Consider the following 22158-nt stretch of genomic DNA (forward strand, 5'->3'; position numbering starts at 1 on the left):
TCAAACAAGCTGACAATTAAGAGGATATTTTGCTCAAATATCAATAAACTTGTATGGTAAGAAAGTGGTGGTCAATTGGTGCGTTCAAGCGGTAGTGCGCGGGACCCGCCGGTTCGCGCCGTTTTTCTTAAAAACACACGTACTAGGGTTTTTACTTCCCATTCACTAACTTTATATCATTGCTCCTAATCACATATTATTTCCCACTTAAAAGTCACTTTTAATCACCAAATTTGATCCTTGCTCCATACCGAAAATTCATCCGGCGGAAAATTGCGAAAACCCTAATTTTGCTCCAATCTTGAAAACGAAGAGTGAAAGCCTACTTTCTAGGTTTATCTGCACTTATTGTGGAATAATTGGGTAGGAGGCTTTAATAAATAATAATTTTCAAATAAAAGGCATTTTTGAGGAAAAACATAAGAAATTTGCGGGTCCTCACACTCTCCCCCTTAAAGAAAATTTCGTCCTCGAAATTTTATTTTAATTTTTTTTTTCAAAAGGGTATTTTAATGAATGAATGCAGTAAAGCGACAAAAGCAATCGAATTCTAGCACACCAATTACACAAAAGACATATACACACATAATACACCATATATCAAGAAGGCAGATAATCAAATACACCCATACATGTCAAATTAGACAAATAATCATATGCACAAATACTCAAACCAATGTCATGTCATAACGGGATAAAAGCAAATCAAAAGTAAGGGCGATATCATCCCGGTCCCAGTTAAATAACCTCGTCCGGTCTCTCACGTCACTTATCATTCAAACTAGATGTCCATTGACCTCTTATACTCTTTCCAGTCGAACAAAGCCTGTTCATGTTTCCCCAAAGTACAAGTATCAGGTACTTTATACCACTTCAACTTTGGAGTACTCAGGCACAAGAATCCGAAATAAGACGATTCACGTCTCGAGCTGGCCAGTCCCAAGAGTAAAACATCTACAATCGAAATTCCTACCCGACGTACCGATCTATGATACTCAAATACCACGGAAAAGATTAAAGGCCCATAACATTCACAATTCATAGCTTATGCTCGAACGGGCACTTAGTCCCTCATACTTATTCACCACTTAGTCCAGGGTCACTCCGCGCAGAGACCACGCAAAGCAGCTATAGGTTTTATCCCTCAATCGCTTAACTTTCAAGTCAAATCGAATCCCACAGTCCGGCATCCTAAACTTCAAGTCTAGGATACACTACAGAGATCTGAAGCCTAAGCTCGGTGAACCAAAGGGTTCGGCGGGCCGCCTGCCCAGCTCTCGCCGGGACTCAAAATTTTAAAACAATAAAATTCAATAAACCTACAAGCATACTATTCACAAGATATCTAACGCCAAAAGAGTTCTATTTACACCTTCAAAAGTATCGAGTCAAACCACTCTAATACATTAGAATAACGACCATTAGAAGGTAGACCATATGGAGGGTTCTTATACAAACCACCAAAACAAAAACAAACATCCTAACTGTCTGACTGTTACAATCAAACCTAACTATACTAGTGTATGTGTCAAAAGTCCCCGCGTCGGCCCCTGCTAAAGAAAACAAAAGGAAAGGGGTAAGCTATATGCTTAGTAAGTAAACAGGGGCAAAAGCTTAAATGTCACGTAACAACAATTGCACAGTAAGGGTAAAGCAAAAGCAGAAAAGTAACATCACATAATAAGGATACAGGTGGCTCCAAAGCCAAGTCATTTGCCATGCGTGATCTCCTGTCGACACTCCGTCGACCATAAATAAGGTCCGTAGAAACTTCACTTGTACACCCACCGAACACCTTATCACCCTCATTGGCCAGTCACCTCACAAACTTGCCCGGGCGAACGAAATCACAAACTTGAGCTTGAGTCACAAGCTCGGGTCACAAACTTGGTCCACATAATCGGTGAACCGGATTCACAAACTTGGTGACCTCAAACCAGGTTGGACTAACTTCGACCAAGCCCTAACCGGCTCGAATAGTCCATCTCGGTCGGAAGATCAACCCCAAACTCACAAACTTCACAAAATTATTCAAAAGTCACCCCGAGCCACAAGCTCAAGGGGTTTAGTTCCAAAATGATTCATATACATATGCCATATACAAATGTGTGCGTAAATTAGGGTTTAGGTCGAGTGTGATAAAGTACACCCTCGCCTAGGTACCCATTTCATACATATCAAAACACATAAGCAACTAACACATAAGAGTGGCCTGAATACTTACACAACGAACAAAAGAGCAAAAGTACGAAATTCGTGCCGCGAGGAGTAGCTAGTAGGCCCCACCGGCTCCACCTAGCTCACCAACGTCTGAAATTGAAGATTGTGTCACAATATATCACAAACGGCTACTAACATACTTAAAACAAGTAAAACGGCAAAATCGGCACATACAAGTGCGGAAACGGCAAAACGGGTGCACGCGCCCGCGCGGAACGGCAAACGGAAATGGTCAAATCTGCCTTCTCAAACTGTTTTGATCAAAAGTTAGCCTAGGAATGTCGGATCAAGGTACATGAGGTACCGTTGCGAAGCTAAGAGGAAGGGCTACAATTTTCATGAAGACACCTAAATCCGGATCTGAACAGAAATAGGTCGAAAGTACAGAAAACCGTTCCAGGAATTCGCACTCTAGAGTAACGAACAGGGTATGTTTGCTGGACAATAACTCCCAGCTCACAAATCCAAATCAGGAAATTCCAAAGGCATTAGAAAGATGAGACATAAGGCTAAAACTTTGATGTTTTGGTCAAGACCTGAATCCACTCAGAACAGAACGAAAATTGAGTGCCAAAGTACCTGTCAGAACTGTCCAGATTCAAGGCAGTTCTGACGATCGATTTTGTTTTGGTCATAACAGGAGCTACGGAACTCGGATTTCGACGTACTTCATATCGTTTCGAAGCCAAAACCAAGATCTACATTTCTTATGAAGGAGTTGACACCCAGATCGTATGGGATCAAAACGGAAAAATGCACGGACAGAGGCTCAAATTCAAAACGTACACAATTTCAGGGTACAAAACAGGTGCGAGTGTTTTGGTTATAACTCTAGCTACACAGATCCATTTGACCGGAAATTTTGTAGATATATTCAGGAAATAAGAGGCTACAATATTGAAGAAGGCTACTCAGTCTAGTTTCGAGGGTAACTAGATCAAAAATGCAAAATACTACACCCGAATCACAAAAACAGATTCACAGAATGCATTCTAGCGGAAACATCATAAATCAGGCTATCGAACTCCAAATCAAGTAATTCCAAAGCCATCCGAAAGCTAACATACAGGGATACATTTCATCAGAAGACCTCAACAATCAAATCCGAAGCATTCCAACCCAAAATAACCAATTACAGTCGCAGTTCTCAGGTTCGGGTAGAAACAGGACAGCAAGGGTAATTTCGACTTTTCTCATGCTACGCTACTCCGATTGACCTGAACTTTTTCAGGCACCTATAAAATATCATTTCCTACAACTTTCATGTTTTAAGACAAGGCCAATTCGGCCTCTAACATAGGGCTACAAAACCGGACAGAAAGGGGAACAAATTTTCCAGATTCTGGAATTTTTGGTCTTCAATGAAACTTTCTCAAATTTCTTGTTCCAATCACTACCAAAGCCCCTTATATAACCTTATATACAACATATACCAACTATACAACAAGTTTAGGCAGAAAATTATTAAACCCTAACTTGCATATCTCATCCAATAATCATCACAACTACTTGCACATCTTGAAATCAAGCCAAAACTTAAGCTAAATAACATCTTAAAGCAAGATTTAAAAGATCAAGGACCATGATCAGATTTAGTACCTCAAAAACAAAGCTTGGAAGAGTGATACTCCATTTCCTTTGAAAATTTCTAGTTCCTCTAGCTTCCCAACTCACAATTAGCACTTTAACCGGTTTGGAAATTTGATTTGTCACTTGGATTGCTAAGATTCAAGAAGAAGAAAGTTGTTCTTGTTCTCTCTTTTCTCTCTCTCTTTGGTCGGCTATGGAGCAGAAATAATGAAGGGAAAGTACAGAAAATTGGTTTAAGAAGGTTAGTTACTCACTTGGCCAAGAAACTCTAGGATGGCGACAAGTGTCGCCACCTCCACCTTTCATTTTTCTCTTTCTTTCCTTGCTATTTCTAGCCTCTAATTTTCGGTCAAACAAGCTGACAATTAAGAGGATATTTTGCTCAAATATCAATAAACTTGTATGGTAAGAAAGTGGTGGTCAATTGGTGCGTTCAAGCGGTAGTGCGCGGGACCCGCCGGTTCGCGCCGTTTTTCTTAAAAACACACGTACTAGGGTTTTTACTTCCCATTCACTAACTTTATATCATTGCTCCTAATCACATATTATTTCCCACTTAAAAGTCACTTTTAATCACCAAATTTGATCCTTGCTCCATACCGAAAATTCATCCGGCGGAAAATTGCGAAAACCCTAATTTTGCTCCAATCTTGAAAACGAAGAGTGAAAGCCTACTTTCTAGGTTTATCTGCACTTATTGTGGAATAATGGGGTAGGAGGCTTTAATAAATAATAATTTTCAAATAAAAGGCATTTTTGAGGAAAAACATAAGAAATTTGCGGGTCCTCACACATTAACATTAGGAGGGAGCCCCTTTTTGAGCTCCGGAGCCATTTGCTCCATCATGTCACGAACTCACGAAAATGGTGGAGACGTTGGTGTCCAGCACAAGACTTTCCCAGAACTCATTGAAGCCAAATCATGTCATGAACTCACATGCAAGCACGCATGATATGCAATCGAGTACATAATGCAAGAAACATTTCACAAGTACTTTGGAAATAGTTTAGGGTCACTCACCTCCACGGCTCAGAAACCATCCATCATATATCATTGTCTTGCTCAAATCCAAGTCTTAGATCACAAACTCAATGCAAACAAGTTCCTTCAAAGTTCGGACAGCACTTCCCTTGAATTTGTTAACTTTTCCAGCCATCATGGATTCATTATTTCCTCAGCCAGTCCCAAAGGTACACACACAACAACAAGTTCATCCAATAGCCATTTAGCAAGCTCCAAGTAGTACTAGTACAAGTCAAGCTAGGGAAAAGTCCGGAAATGAAAGTTAAGCTCAAAACCAGAAAAACAGTTTTGACGTCATTTTACGGTAATGGTACCAAAGGCGCTACGATTGTCGGATAAAGGTACAAGACCCACTGTTTCGAAGCTAAGTGACAGGGCTACAATATTGCAGAAGGTCACTCAACCCAGTTTCGAGTGTAATCAGGTCAAAAATGTAAGATGCCATACCAGAATCACAAAAACAGAGTCACAGAACGCATTCTAGCGGAAACATCATAAATCAGGTTACCTAAGTCCAAATCCAGAAATTCCAAAACCAGCTGAAAGATAAGAAACAGCACTAAATTTCATCAGAAGACCTCAACAACCAATTCCGAAGAAATTCCAGCCACAACAACCAATTACAGGCACAATTCTTACATTCGGGTAAAACCAGAACAGCAATAGTAATTTCGACTTTTCTCATTCTACACTATTCAGATTGACCTGAAATTTTGTAGGAACCTTTAAAATGTCATTCCCTACAACTTTCATGTTTTGAGCTAAGGCCAATTCGGCCTCTATCTAGGACCTAAAATTTCGGACAGAATGCTCCCTCAAGAACCCTAGTTTTCTGAAATTTCTTCCAAACCAGAAATTGGTTGCAATTAATCACTTTTTCCACCTCCTAGAGTCATTAAATATCATTTACAATCATCATACATGACCCCATAATCATATCCATATGAAAACAGAAAAATCCCCAAAAATTATAAAACTTCACCAATTCAACCAAAATCAAGATATAATCCATAAAAGTGCATCTTATACCACCACCAATCATGAATTGAACATCAATTAAGGGAGGAGAGTGGTTCTTCACAACTCACCTTAGCCATACAAGAGATAGAGCAACAAATCACCTTAGCTTTCCAAACAACTCCACAAAACACCTCAAGACCACTTAGCAAAGAGATTTTATGGAATGATTTGGAGTTTTATTGGTTGGATTTGAAGATTGAGCAAGAAATAGAAGGAAGAAATTGAGAGCTTTTCTTTCTTTCTTGAGCAAGAACATTCGGCCAAGAAGCTTGCAAAATGAAGCTTATTTTGATCAATTTTTTGTATTTATTTGGTAAAGGTAAAGGTAAAGTCAAATGGTCAAAGTCCAAGATTAAATCACAAGGTGACACTTGTCACCTTTTGGTTCAAAACTTATCTTTTTGTCTCTCCAATACAAATATCTTAACAACTTGTAAAATAATATCACTTAATACAAAATTCCAACAAGTTGTCAAAAATATAATGCATTTACCGCACTAGCGGGTCCCACGTCCAAAATACGCTCTTAATTTCTCAAAAACTAACCGATACTAGAAAAATCATTTTAAAACTATCTTTGCTCATAAACTTTATCTGGGGAATTTTTCTAATAAAGAAAATGTAGAAAAGGCTGGCGATTAAATAAAATAAACCCTAGAAAATTAGAAAATTTTCGGGTTCTCACACTCATTCTTTTCGGGGCGTCACAATAGCGACACCAAGAAATGGAAAAATAGACTTGACACAAGACAAGTTGACGAAGTTCCTCAATTCTAATTCATGACGGGTTGTGATTTGTAAAATCTGAAAACTTGAATTTGGGCAGATGTGTCTTGGAAAATTGGAACTAAACTCCCCTTTCCAATGGAGCAAGGTTTATATGGTTGGGAACAGTGAATTTTCCAAGGAAGAATCGGTTTTAACAGCTGGCTGATGTAATTTGGTAAATCCAATGCGACTGTTTTGGTTTATTTCTGCTCCCCCGTAATGTCACCTTCAAAAACACCAATTTGGTATGTTTCTGATACGTTCATTGATCAAGCTTCGTGGCTGTAACAACAAAATTTCGTGGCTCAAACTCTGGTTAAAATCAAACTAGTCAAGAACTCAAGAACAAGCGGCTTAGTTGCTAGAAAATTTGCAGGTTTGGTATGAATAGATTTTGGCTCCCAAGAACCCAGAAGATTTCTGGAAATTTCACACAAGAATGTACAGGATATTTCAAGAATCAAGAAACAATAGAAACTTGAAGGTTTATCCCTCCTCCAAACAACTCCAAGTATCTTAGTTTTGGCACAAAACAGGTTTTAGAGTTGGAAATCTTTAAGAACCAAGACTGTTGCTTCAAGAACTTCTAGATTGCTACTTGAACAATCAAGAACTTCAAGAGTTCTGGTATTTCAATTCAACAATCCAAGAGTTATGCATCGTCAATCCACTTTTTCGATACAAATTCTAGAATCACAACAAAACTCTATCAAGAACCCCAGGACACAACTTCAGATTCCTTAAGAGAGCTATCACCAAAAATTTTCTTCCTCAAGAATCACGATTGGTTTCTCTCTTAACAACTCAAAACCCTAACTACCATCAAGAACAACGTCACTAAACACAAGACACGAAGACAACAACAAGGTTATTGTCGAACAGCAACACACAAAGAGACCCTAATTTGGTCACGGACAAGCTATTAGTTGGAATTTTTTCTGAATTTCGCTGGGTTGTTTCACACCAAAAGGACACAGATTAACAACATGAACTGTGCTACAATCTAGACAGAATCAATAGAGAATAGCGACTCCAAGTTTCGACCAGTTAACAACAAACAACTAGACACAAGAACCAAAACGTGATGGACTAAAATAAACCCTATCAGTAGGGATTTTTTTTTCTTTTTTTTTTACCAATGAAAAGCACCACAATTTAACACAAAATTTTGGACAAAAACCAATAAGAAACAACAGCTTAAGCTTCGAATAGATTGTACAAGAAACAAACACAATAAACAACAATAAACTAGATGCGACACATGAAGAAATCCTCATGGTTCTTCTTGACAACCATGGATGGAATTTTTTTTTTACAACCAAAAGATTGTAAATTGAATAAAACAAAATGTAAACACAACTAGAAGCAAGAACAAGGATAAAACTATGGAGATTCAAACCCGAGAATGATGAACATAAATATTTTTTTCAAATAAGGTTGGATTTGGTAGAAGAACAAAGAGTAAAACAAAAAAAGAAAAGGGATATTAACTTGAATCAAGAACCGAAGCTCTAATACCAGATGATGTAAACTCGACCCAACAAGAACTTGTCTTAAAGAACCAAGTTGATTAGGCAGTGGAAGAAACAAGAAAAGAGATGAACTCTCAATTGAATTCATAGAATCATCTTCCTCACTCCATGAACAAAAAAGAGGCCTTTTAATAGGCTTAAAAGACACATCTCCTAATCTAATTAGAACTTTGGAAACAAAAGAAACTCACGGCTTTAACTCACTTTAGTTGGTCGGTCCTAAGCTAAACTAGCCAACTAATCTACTATCCACACGACTAACTAATGGTCAAATCGAACCTATGCTCAACATGAGCTAATTTGAACAACCAGACAAGGAAACACTCACTAACATGGACCGAATAAACATATGAGAGACTTGAATTTAACCCTATTCATTGGCCCCTAATGAACCATTGTTTGATCTTGAAATAGGGCATAAGTAGCTCTTCAGAATCGTATCAGCAATCGCATTAACCTTGAGTTGTTCCATTCCTACATCCCTTGGAGAATTTAAGTGATACTAACTCGAATCTCCAAACTCCCGCTTTTGAAGAAATGAATTGCACAAGCAGCTGAGAGATCTATCTTGATCAGGCTATGGACAAAATTGGATGGATTCTAATCCAATCAAGGGTAGCTTGAAATTGATTAGAAGGGTAGAAGGCGCCATAATTCAACACGATATTGAATTGATAAGCTAATACTTGAACAAAGGAAACACGAATCACTTTGTATCAAGGGCATTCACAAAGGAACAAGAAAGAGAAAACTCTCAATTTTCATTCATAATCATCTACCCCTTATTTGAATGAAAATGATGCCTTTTATAGGCTTACGAGACTCAACTCCTAATTTGACTAGAACTAGGATTTAACTAAACTAAACTTAATTCGGCTAAACAAAAATTAACTCAAGTTTAGCTAACAACATTGGTCCACATGACCTAGCTTTGTACGTAACAAACTAATTGATGCAAACTCGAATCTGCAAACTCCTGCTCTTGAAGAAATGAATTGCATAGGCAACAGAACGATCTATCTTGATCAAGTTATCGAACGAAATTGATGGAAAAATCTCGACCCCTCTAACTCCCGAGGTGTGAACGTTGAATTTAATCTCAACCCATAACCTAACGAATTAGCGAGTCAAGACTTGTTGATAGAACAGTGCAACAATTCAATGTTATCTTGAATTGATAAGTCAAAACTTGAACAAGAGAGACACAACTCACTTTGTATCAAGGAACGATCTGATACCAACTGATGTAAACTCAAATCTCCAAACTCCTGCTCTTGAAGAAACAAATTGCATAGGCAGCGGAAGGATCTATCTTGACCAGGTTATGGTACAAATTAATGGAAAAAGCTCGACCCCTCTAACTAGAGAAGTTGTGAACCTCGAATTTAATCTTAACCCGCAACTTAACAAGATAGCGAACCAAGATACAATGGTAGAATGGCACCATTGATAACATGTTTGTATCACTAATGGCTCACTAAGCATGAACCAAAATCAGAAAACATAACCAATCAGTGACCCTTAGCTCAGTCTTAAGCCACGGTTTCCATGGTTCTTACTCAAGTCATGCACTTGTTCTTAACTCTATTCATTGGATCCCAACAAACCATGAGCGGATCTTGAAATAAGGCACGGATAGCTCTTAGGACTCGTATCATTCCCCTCCTCTTAAAAAGATTTACCCTCAAATCATTAGATCGCTTAAGGTGCAATAATGATGGAATCACGTGAATGAAAACAATCCTAGTAGCATGGTGTCTAGACAACCTCTTGATGCTCACGAACTCAAGTTGCACATAAAACTCAACTTTACTAGTAGCAACATGATGGATTCGGCAGCTTCATCTTCATGTGAATAAGGGAATGATGAAGACATCAAGGGTGAAGAAAAACTACTCAAATCCATGGGCTGATTGAGACTGAAAAAACTGTGGATCGCAGCTTGTTTTGCATCCTCATTTACAATAGGAACAAGCAGAAAATCAGGTTGCACTCCTTTAATCAAAGATGGAAGTTCACAGACAGCTTTACAACCCAAGAAAATGAAAAAACTTTCAACTTGATTTGAACCAGAAATTGGACATATAAGCAATGGAATATCATTAAAGAAGTGGTAAGAAAATTTAGAACAAGATTTAAATGTGAAAACTCCCTTTGCCACTTCATGTCTCCTTTCATCAACCACTTTAACTAGATTAGCCTTTGCTAGTTCGTCACACTCGCCATCAAAGTCTGCATAAAAATGACAAGAGTTTGGACTGAAATTATGCTCAAAATATGATAAAAACGATGAATGACCCAAAGTTAAAGAACGAGAATCCAAGTCTCTAGAATTTTTCCTTCAAGATGAGCTCGAATTAACTCTCTATTGGTGTGAATAGATTTGAATTGACATTGTTCCATGAATTGATACTAAAGAGATTTAACTCCTAGAAGACAAACTCCATGAAAACTCACAAAGTGCACAAGTGACTTCAGAATGGAACATAGCATGACTAACTTTACTTGACTTCGCTTAATCTGCACAAAAGAAGAAACACTAAATAAAGTAAAGGTAAGTTGGTTAGGAAAGCAATAAGATCGCACATTCTCACTCAAAAGTAGCTCACTTGATTTTACACTCAACTCATCAGAATTTCCCATCTCTTGTTCTAACTCATTGCCCTCAATTTTAACCTCATGTTCAAGCTCTATAACATTACTCACACTCTCATGCATTACAACAGTTTCCTCACATCTCCCTGGTGGACTAGAAGGAATATCTCCTTGATTACCATCGGTTGACACGTGATTAATTTCATCGCTTGTCTAAATTCCTCCTTCATAGAATCAACCCAATTTTTAGTACAACTTCAGAAATCATCCTTTGGTTCATGAGGCTTTGACTCAATTCGAGAATTCTTAGGGTTCATGGCTCGATTGTCACGACACTCCTTAGACGAATCTCGTTTGCGTGAGGATGACCTCGATTTAGATGCTCGACACAAACTTCTTTGCTCCTCCTCATACTCATCACAAGTACGCTTATATCTTTCATATGCACACAAAGCACGGTAATGTTCCATCTCCTCCCGAAGTGAACGAAACTCATATTGTGAACTAGATTGCGTGGAACTAGAGTACTTGGAAGTAGTTTGCTTTGAACCCCTCCTCCTGAGAGGCTCGTTCTCTGAGAATCCTTGATTATGTGAGTAAGATGCAACTCCACAAGGCATGGTTAATTGACCTACAAAATTGGTTAGCCAAGAAAAGAAATTCCTCACAACACACAAGCTCATGTGTATGCGCTCGTCACTCGTGTATCACTCAAATTTACACACTCTAATAATCTCACCACTCTTTCAAATCCTTGAAACAATAGCTCGAATTGGCTCAACAACTGAATTAACAAGTGGCAATGGATAGAATTTCAAGAAAATAGCTCAAATGTGACTCAACGAGACTTGACTCAAAATCTAGAAAATTTGACACTCGACAAATTGGACTTTGGAGATGTGTGTAATGCGAAACATTACTGGAATTTAGCTGAACCAACAACTGGAAAAAGATTAGCACTACTGACTCAATACTATAGTACGAATGCTACTCAAACTTTAGCAAACTAGGATGCCAACAAGCTGGAATTGTCGGCACTTAGTAAATCTGAAAATTTATTTGGACTATTTCACTTGGAACAAATCTGCAAAATTGGCTTTGGAATGGTTTGTCTTGAAAACTAGAGTTAAACTGCCCTTTCCCCAATGGAACAAAGAATATATGGCTGGGTTCAATGAGTTTTTCCAAAAGAAATTGGTTAACAGCTGTAAGATTCTCCTAGTGATACTTGAATTGGAATTGGATTTGAAGGATGTGGCTGCTTCTTGTCTTATTTGTAATTGGTTCAGCTGACTCAATCCTCCAAGACACAAATAAGGTTCAATTGCTGGATACTCTTTAAATCAATATCAAGGGTGGACTCAAAATTTTTTTAAAACAACAATTATGTGACGCCCCCACTTCTCCCAAGGGCGAACCCAAGGGTATCACCGGAATGTCTGCCCAACTCTCGCCAGGATTCAAGACAATTCCAATTCAAATTTAAAAATAACCAATCGATACTAGAAGTCGAAGATATAAAGGGAGGTCAATTCCTTACTAAACTTTCAAGTCTTACATCAAAAGCTACCAGAAATACCTTACATTCCCAAAATATACAGATTCCAAAAGTTGTCTAAACAAATACATTCAAAATTCTAATCAAATGAGCCATCAAGTAAGTTTCTCCAAAATTCCTCCCATTTCAGCTCCTGTTAAGGAAAACAAATCTAACAGGGTGAGCAGATGCTCGTGAATAAAGCTGGTACGAGAGATAAAGCTATAACATTCAAGCAATTCCCGAAAATTCACAAAACACATTCAAGAAGGATACGGGAGCTCTTAGGAGCTTATTTCCACTTGCTTTGCAAAAGTTCAATCCAAAAGTCCGTAGGACTTTACTTATTCCATTTATGATTCTGAGTCGAATGAGAGGTACCTCCCACTCGAATCGGTGTGGTACATACTATCGCTCAGTGGTCGATTATACATTTATGATTCTGAGTCGAATGAGAGGTACCTCCCACCCGAATCGTTGTGGTACATACTATCGCTCAGTGGTCGATTATACGTTTGTGGTTCTGAGTCGAATGAGAGGTACCTCCCACCCGAATCGGTGTGGTACATACTATTGTTCAGTGGTCGATGAGACATCGCTCCAATCGACTTATGCTTTACTTATAGTTCTGAGTCGAATGAGAGGTACCTCCCACTCAAATCGGTGTGGTACATACTATCGCCCAGTAGTCGATGAGACATCACTCCAATCGACTTAGAAAGGTTTATGGTTCTGAGACGACATGAGAGGTACCTCCCACCCGAATCGGTGTTGTACATGCTATCGCTCAGAGAATCGATCATGTATTTAGGGTTTTGAGCCGACATGAGAGGTATCTCCCACCCAAATCGGTGTGGTACATGCTATCGCTCAGAGACTCGATTATACGATTATAATTGTAAGGGTTGATGACATTCAGTCCAATCGACAAATACCATTATAGGCCGATGAGCAACGCTCAAACCGACGATTCCAAATAAGAATCACAGATACGAATCACAAATACGAATCACATCCACATTACTATGTACAAGCCGAATATGAATTCACATAGCAAAATACGAATATAATTTCGTTCGAAAGAAAACGAGTGCGGTAAAGTACACACTCATCTCAAAATTTCAAATTCACATAACGGATAAGAAACAATTAACCACTTAGCAACAAATTCATGCACTTGACACTCATCAAGTAAACAAGGAGAAATGTCATTTGAAGTTCAGATGTTCACCGTGGAATCCTCTTGAAGGTCCTCGTGCGAGCCTGAGCAATTAATAGTGAACTATCATGTATAAACCCCAATTATCACGAATGATTGTACACTTGTACAATCTAAGAAAATTTCACGAAAATGAGCCTGAATTACTCGTAAATCGAGACTCAAAAGTGGGGTTTTGAAACACAGGCGAAATCTGATTTTCATCTTTGAAATTAAGTGTAAAATGATCAAGTGATATCGAAGGAAAAAGATGAGTTTGAAAAACTCCATTTCCTTTAAGTTAGGGATTTTCAGATTTTTTACACATACTTTGAAAAATCGTATCTCACTCTTTACAAGTCCAAAATTTGAAAGCTTGGTACCGTTGGAAACTACTTCCAAAGTACTAAAAGTTCTTAGAAGACACTTTTTCATGATTCCAAATGGATGACATTCGAAATGTGGCTCAAAGTGGCTATTTTGGACCATTAAGACAGTTTTGGGTTGATTTTAAACAAAGTTTGGAAATTCGGAAAAATTCACACAATGCGAACTAGCCTCTAAAATTTGGAGCTCAATTAGAGTTACAATCAAAGTTTAAAACACAATAGGCAGAATAGGAATCGGAGGTTTGAGTATCGAGAGACATCAGTCCAAAGTTGGTCACATTTCGCAAACTGTTCAGTCATTTCCCAGATTGAAATATCATTTGGCCATCGATTTGGCAGTAGAAATACACCAAAATTGGTACACTAAATCCTCCATGTGTGAACAACATTTCTACCAAGTTTCATGTAAAAATTTCCATGGGAAGGCAGTCATTAAAACAACCAAAGTTCAAGAGATATTTCAAGGCTAATCTGCCTTCTCACTTTTCTTTTGCTTGCAAACGTTTTGTGCAATGAAATCAGTTCTAAATCACTCCATTTTCGAAACCAAGGGTCCATAAACATCCACTAAGCAATTTAAAGGTAATGGACATGACAATTTTCAAAATATAACTCCCAAAATCAGATTTGACCATTCGGCCAAGAGAAAAGGAAAAGTTTTCCAGATTTGAAAAGCAGACTTTGGGACATCTGTTGGGCATTGAGAAGGACTTGGAATGACACCAAATTTGGTAGTATTACCCTACCATATAAGGGTTATCCCTCTGTCAAATTTCATAGAAAAATACGTACGGATAGTCGGTTAACAAAATCACTAAAATCCCACGAATTTCCAAGACAAATCTGTCTTTGTATGCAAATTTTTCTTTTCTAAATATTTGGCCAATGAAAACATCTCAAATCTGGTTCATTTAGGTAGAAAATGTCTAAGAACCATCCAAGATGTGTTTGGTAGGTGATTAAAACCAAGAATTTCGAAACAACAAGTCCCAATCAAGGTTAAGGCATCAACTAGCCAAAAGAGGGTTTCAAATCATTGAGTCAGTTTCGGATTTTGGCCACTACTCACTCAATTCAACTTGGAATTAAGCATGGTCAGTGGCGTTGAAAACTAGATTCATAAAGCTACAATTTCTTAGAAGAAATTGTTTCCAAAATCTGTCTACGGGTGGCTCATATTTGAGCACCAATTCGCTGCTCAAAACAGAGCTCCCAGTGTAGACGCGAAACAGGACAGTCATGTTCAAATGATTGGTATGGACTACTCAGGTGGAACCAGGATGTGAATTTTATATCGTTGGAAATCTGGGAATGTCAATTTTTCAGTGTTATAAATGGCACTCGATTTCGATGTCGGAGCAAAAAGTTATTGCCAAAACAAAAATACTGCCAGAGCAGTTATGGGAAAATTTCCAGTTTTTACGGACTTCCGAAAACACGTCATTTGACCAACTAAATCATGAAATTTTTTGATGAAACTTTCTACACCACCCACACAACATGTATACATCATAAACAAGTCAATAGAACCACAAAAGTTTGCTCTAAGGGACACGGACATTCACAGGGGCAGAAATGGAAAGTTTTCCATCTTCACTCCCTTTGAGCTTTCATCCATAATATCACTCATTTCTACTAATTTAAGCACTAAACCAACATTATTAACATCAAAACACAACAAATCAGTCCATCAAGCTATAGTGGGAGTTCATAGAGCCCACACACCAACTTTCCAACATAAATAAAGCTACCCACATGATTATATAAGCTTATAAGTGCAAGATAGTCTTCATAAACTAAGATTCTTGTAGTTGATCGCGGTTTACCTCTCTTGATGAACAAAGCAGAAATTTTTGGCCTCTTGAAGCTCAAAAAAATCGTGGAAAGCAAGCTCTCTTCCTAGCTAATGTTGTTCACCAAGTGTTTAGCAAGTTGTACGTAAATTTTGAGGTGATTTGGACAAGAGATGAGCAAGAAAATGGAGAGCTTTTGGATCTTGTTTCTTCCTTCTCCTTTGGCCGGCTGGAATGAGAGAGAGAGAGAAGAGTGTTTGGGCTGCAATGAAGCTTCCAAGAGAAGCTAAAATGTGTGGCTCTAAATCGTTTCAAAAGTCAACTCTCTCTCCCGCGCGTACGCGCGCGTTTTGTGCTCGATTCCTCTCGAGTTTGTTTCACTTGTGCACTAAACCTCTAATGTACTTCCAATCATATTATTATTATTCACTCTTAATGGTCTAAAAATAAAGGTCTAAAGTCCCTCAATTGATCGCACGCGTAAAAACGCGTATTTCCGATTTGTGCGCAATAAAATGGAATTTTCAAGAAATTCTTATAATGATAATATAACTATCTAATACTTGAACACTTAAACATAAAAATACCTATTTTAAGACTAATGTACAAGTCTCCAATTTTTCAAGCTTATTGTATCCTCGAATCGATTATTGACTCCAAACGCGTATTCACTATTCTCACTTAACGAGCCTTTCGAAATTAAATTTTGAAACAAATCATTTTAAAAATATATGCAAGTCATAATTCCATGTAATTGGGTCTAAAAAGGTTGAAATAAAATATTTGGAGTAAATGGGAAATTAAATATTTAAATAAACTAGTAATAGGAATTTAAAATAAGTAAATTTTTGCTAGTCCTCACAAATTAACCACAAGCTGTCAGATTTGAAGGAACTTACAATCTGAATTGGGTTTGGATTGGTAGTTGCAGCTGGTTTGGTTATTTTCTGTTTAGCCAATTTGTGAACTTTCAAAACACCAATTTGGTGTGTTTCTTGAGTGTTAATGGATCAAGTTTTGTGGTTGGAACAACAGATTTATTGCTCAAATTCTGATCAATGTCAAACAGTCAAGAACTTCAATGAACAATAGGCTTAGTTGCTGGAAATATTGCAGGTTTGATTTGAACAGGTTTTGGCTCCCAATAACCCAAACAATTTCTGGAATTTCACACAAGATTATATGAAGTTGTTCCAAAATTCAAGAACGAAGAAAGGTTGAGGTGAATTCCCTAAATCAGTCCATGGTTTCTCAGGTTTGAGCAAGACGGATTTTAGGTTTTCACTCCAGCTTTGAAATCTGAAACTTAAGAAAATTCAAGATTGTGTCTTCAAACTATCAAGAATTTCAGGAATTTTGAAGTTTCAATTCTAGTACCAAGAAACTTAGCACAATCAGTCCAATTTTTTTCCAATTCAACACAAAACAGTCAAGAATTTCCTAGAACAAGTTCGGTTTCTTCCAAAACAATCACGACCAGAAATTTTGTTTAAGAACTATGACTGAATTTCTCTTTTAACAACTTGAAACCCTAACTTTTAGAAAGGAACATTAATAGCACGAAATTCTGGAACAAAAATTGAATGAAAATAGCAAGGAATATTTAGGACAGCAACCAAGAAATGAAGCCCTAAACGAAACTTTAATTGGCAACAAGAAAAGACCTAACGGCTGGTAACTTTTTTGTTGATTTTTTTCCCTTGGAGAAAGACACAATTAAACAACACCAATAGACACCAAAATTCTAGACTAAAACATGAGGAAACAACACAAAACTAAATACGTACAGATTACTCAAGAAACAAACATGAAGAACAACAAGACACTAGACACGACACATGAAGAAGCCTTCGCGGTTCTTCTTGACAACCATGGATCGAATTTTTTTTGTACAACCAAAATACTACGAAATTGAATAAAAACAAGACATAAAAACAACTAGAAGCAAGAACACAAATAAATCTATGGAGATTCAAACCTTAGGACGATGAACAAAATTTTTTTTTCCAAATAAGATTGGGTTTGATAGAAGAACAAAAATTAAAACAAGAAAAGAAAAGGGATATTAACCTGAATCAAGAGTCGAAACTCTGATACCAAATTATACGAACTCAAATGTGTGAGAACCCGAAAATTCTCACATTTTCTAAGCAATATTTTATTTCCTTGCCTATATTTTATACTGTCCTTTAAAATATTCAAATTTCTATGTACTTTATAGGTAAGTACAGTTTTAAAATTATTTTCCTAGTATGAGTTAGTGTACGTTAGTTTGAAGTGCGTTATAGACGTGGGACCCGCTCGTGTGATATAATTTTGGTGACTAAGTGAGGTTGGTGCTAAGTGTTATTATTTACTAGGTGTTTAGAGATAATTAGAGGTTACCAAATGGATTAGTGTTGGAGAGACAAGAGGATAAGTTTGAAAACAAAAGGTGCCAAGTGTTGCGTTTTGATTGGTGTTGGACTTTGACTATTTTTCCTCCACCTTTACTAAACCCAAAATTTGACTAAGATCATCTTCATTTCCTCCTAGACCTGGCCGAAATTTGGAGAGCAAAAGAGAGAGAAAATCTTCATCTTTCACTTCAATTTCTTACCCAAATCTTGAGTTTCAACCGATTAACTTACAAACTACCCCATAAAACTTACTTCCCAAGTAGTTTCCAAGGTGTTTGTGGAGTTATTTTTGGAGGACAAAGCCTAAGCTACCATCTTTCTTAGGGAGATAAGGTAAATTGTCAAGAAACTCTTTCTTTACTTCAATTAATGGGCAATTTGTGGTTATAGTTGTTGAATTAGTAATTTTGTGAGCGAATTATATAGGTTGAAGTAGGTTTATGAAAATTTCAGTTTTTTGGTGAATTTTCTGCCCTAATATGAAGATTAATGATTGGTTATGGTTTGATAGCTTTGATATGTGAAATAGCTAGTGTTTAGAAGTTAGTTTACTTGGCCTAAAGAAATTTCTAGTTTGTAAGCATAAATTCCAGCTTGGATGATAACCTGCCCTGCTTCTGCCCGGTTCTATTTCACCATGCTAGAGGCCGAACTAGCCTTAGCTAAAAACATGAAAGTTGTAGAGAACAATGTTTTATAGTTGGTTGCAAAATTTGAGCTCAATCGGATCAACATAGCCTGTGAAAAGACGGAAATACCCTGACTGCCATAGGATTAAAGTCAGTGAACAGTTTTGACAGTGTACCAATCTGATCGTGTCTTTTCACCTTGATACATACCGAACTAGCATTTAGACAAAACATGAAAGTTTTAGTACTATGTATTAGCTTTCCAATGCCCCTGGAATCACCTCGTTTGGACTTCAGTAACCTGAGTTATTATCATTTACGCATAAGGCGGTCAACAAGCCCGAATGTGAGATGCTGGTTCTGTTATTTGAGAATTTGATTTAGATACACTACAAATTGAACTGAGTGGTCTTCATCAAAGTTATAGGCCTTTGTCTTAGCTTCGAAACGGTATAAATTTCACCCCAATCCGATAAGCGTAGCTTCGGTGGTGTCCGTTACGGAAAACAACGTCAAATCTGTCTTTTGTTTTCCAACTTAAACTTCATTTCCGCACATGCTCCTAGCTTGATTTTGTACTTGTATGACTTGGAGCCTATGGAATGGCTATTGAAATGAGATGATTTTGTATATGACTTTGGGTTTGATTGAGGAAAAGAATGAAGCCATAAATGGCTGGAAAATAGGTAAATACAAAGGGCGTGCTGCCCAAATTTACGCTCGAGAACAAGGTCGATATACTTGCGACTTGAGTAAGGCTTGAGAGCGAATACCACACGAACCATCTAGCGTATTTACGTTTTCTTTGCCACTTCGACTCAAATAGCGATTTTAAAGTTTTACAAGTGAGTCTAAGTTTACAAATATTTTACTTATGTCCTTTGGTTTCAATGCACTCTTTTCACTACCAAAACCATATTTATACTTTGTACTAGTACGTATTCGAATTTTCTTTGACTCACTTACATCTTTGATGGTTGAAGTATAATGTGTTCGTTTGATTATATTAGGATACCTTGGTGATTGAGGGTGTATCCGGAATGAAACTTTGGACGTTATTTTGCTTAAATAGGTGAGTGTTCCTTGTTGCTATATTTTCCTTGACTTCATGGCTTGTTGTTATTGTTTGGTAATGTGTTAATTGCTCTTAATGATTGCCAAAACGAGTTTTCTAGGCGAGTGTGAACTTTATCACACTCGACCTAAATGATTGTGAAATTTTCAATGATTGAACGATTATATGCGCATGTATGTAAGCCTTTTGGCTGAACTGGGCCCTACCCTTCGTTACGGATCGACTCGAGCCAGAAGCGGACTCGATCGGGCGATATGGTGACCCTGGGTGAATTTGGTATACTCGAGTATTACCTTGAATTCTAGTGGAGCCTGGCCAATGTCCAGGAAGGGGGTGAACGAAATGAATGAACGAACGAGGGTTTTACTTACAAAAATACATTTTCAAATGATTGGAGGAATAAGGGGAAATGACAGGAGAACGAATGAACGAATGAATGAATGGCTCCCTGTGAGCCCGTATCCTTTTAATGAATGTGTTTATCACTTTATGTTGTACATGTATCTTGGATTATTGGTGATATGTAGTGAATGCATTGGATTTATTGTTTGTCTATGTGTTCGGAACCTCACTGAGCTTTTAGCTCACCCCTTTAGTTTTGTTTTCCTTAACAGGGGGATGCGAGCAAGGATGAGAGCCCAGTGTAGGTTAGCCTAGTCTAGTTTTTTTGGTTTGTAATGGTTCTCGCCCTAGTGCTTGGCACGGGCTGGATGTATGACGAATTGAGAACCTTTGTATATTCGATGTTTGTACTCCCTTTTGAGATAGTAATGTACATAAGTTTTGCTTTAAGTTTTGGATCATCGGTATATTTATTTTTGTGGGTTTATTCTGGCTTTGTTTGAGGGTTGAAGTGAACGACTGAGTCCCGGCGAGAGTTGGGCAGGCGGTCCGCTGAACCCTTTAGTTCGCCTTAGGGGGAGGTGGGGCTGTCACAGGTGGTATCAGAGCCTGCTTCGCGTGGTCTCTGCGCGGAGTGAGCCTGGGCTGAATGGTGAATAAGTATGAAGGACTAAATGCTCGTTCGAGCATAAGTTATGAATTGTGAATTGTTATAGGCCTTAAATGTTCTTATGATATCTGAGGACCATAGATAGGTACGTCAGGTAGGAATCTCGATTGCAGATAGTTTACTCTTGGGACTGGCCAGCTCGAGATGTGAATTATCTTATTTCGGATTCTCGTGCCCGAGTACTCTAGAGTTGAGGCGATGCTAGCTACTAGGTACTTGAGACTTGTATTTTGGACACATGAACAGGCTTTGTCCGGCTAGAACGAGTATAAGAGGTCTGCGGACATCTAGTGAATAGAAAGTGACGTGAGAGACCAGACGGGGTTATTTTAACTGGGACTGGGACGATATACCCCATTTTCTTTTGATTTGTCCTTATACTGTTACTCCTTGTCCTTGTTTGTGGTATGTTAACATCTACACGTGTACCATTGACCACATTTGCTTATTTGTTTAATGTGATACGTCTCCTTGATATATGGTGTGTTATGTGTGTATATGTCTTTTTGTGTATTTGGTGTGCTAGAATTTAGTTATTCTAGTCAACTCACTGCGTTTATTCACTACATTACTTTTTGGGGAAAATAAAAGAAAAAATAGAGGAAAAAAAATATATGGAGGGGAGACGTGGTCGAGACCGTGGAACTAAGCGGGCCCCGGAACCAAGAGAAGAAAGGGAAACGTCAGCCGAGCAAGAGCAGGGACCGAGAGTTGCGACTGGAGACCAAATGGCGACGGCAATGCAAAAAATGACGGATATCTTGGCAAGACTGGTGGATCAACAAGGCCAAATACCCGTAAACCAAACCCGGAACCCTGAGATGGGTGAGGATAAGGCTCTTGAAAGGGTCCAGAAGTTTGCTCCTCCAAAATTCCTTGGAGGGCCCGATCCAGACGTAGCTGAACAATGGGTAGAAACCATGGTTAACATCTTCACAGCTCTAAACTACACTGAGCAAAGGCAAGTGAACATTGCAGTGTTCCAATTTGAAGGACCGGCCCGAGCGTGGTGGAACGTTATTAAAGCAAAATGGGAAAGAGAACAGACTGCATGGACATGGATAAATTTCATACAAGAGTTTAACGAGAAGTACCTCCCACCTCTAGTCCAAGAGAGGAGAGAGGAGGAATTTATTGGATTGCGTCAGGGAACTCAAACTGTGGCCGAATATGAAACGAAATTTACGAAACTATCCAAGTTTGCTTCTGAATTGGTAGCCACAGAACGGCGAAGAGTAAGGCGGTTCATACAGGGATTAGATTTGGAAATCCAGGAAGCCTTAGCGGCAGTGCAAGTGAATACATTTACGGAGACTCTTGAGAAAGTTCAAAGAATTGAGGAGGCAAAAGCACAGGTAAAAGCCTCCCAAACTCGGA

The sequence above is a fragment of the Coffea eugenioides genome, chromosome 7, assembly GCF_003713205.1.
Source record: "Coffea eugenioides isolate CCC68of chromosome 7, Ceug_1.0, whole genome shotgun sequence".
Classification (NCBI taxonomy): domain Eukaryota; kingdom Viridiplantae; phylum Streptophyta; class Magnoliopsida; order Gentianales; family Rubiaceae; genus Coffea; species Coffea eugenioides.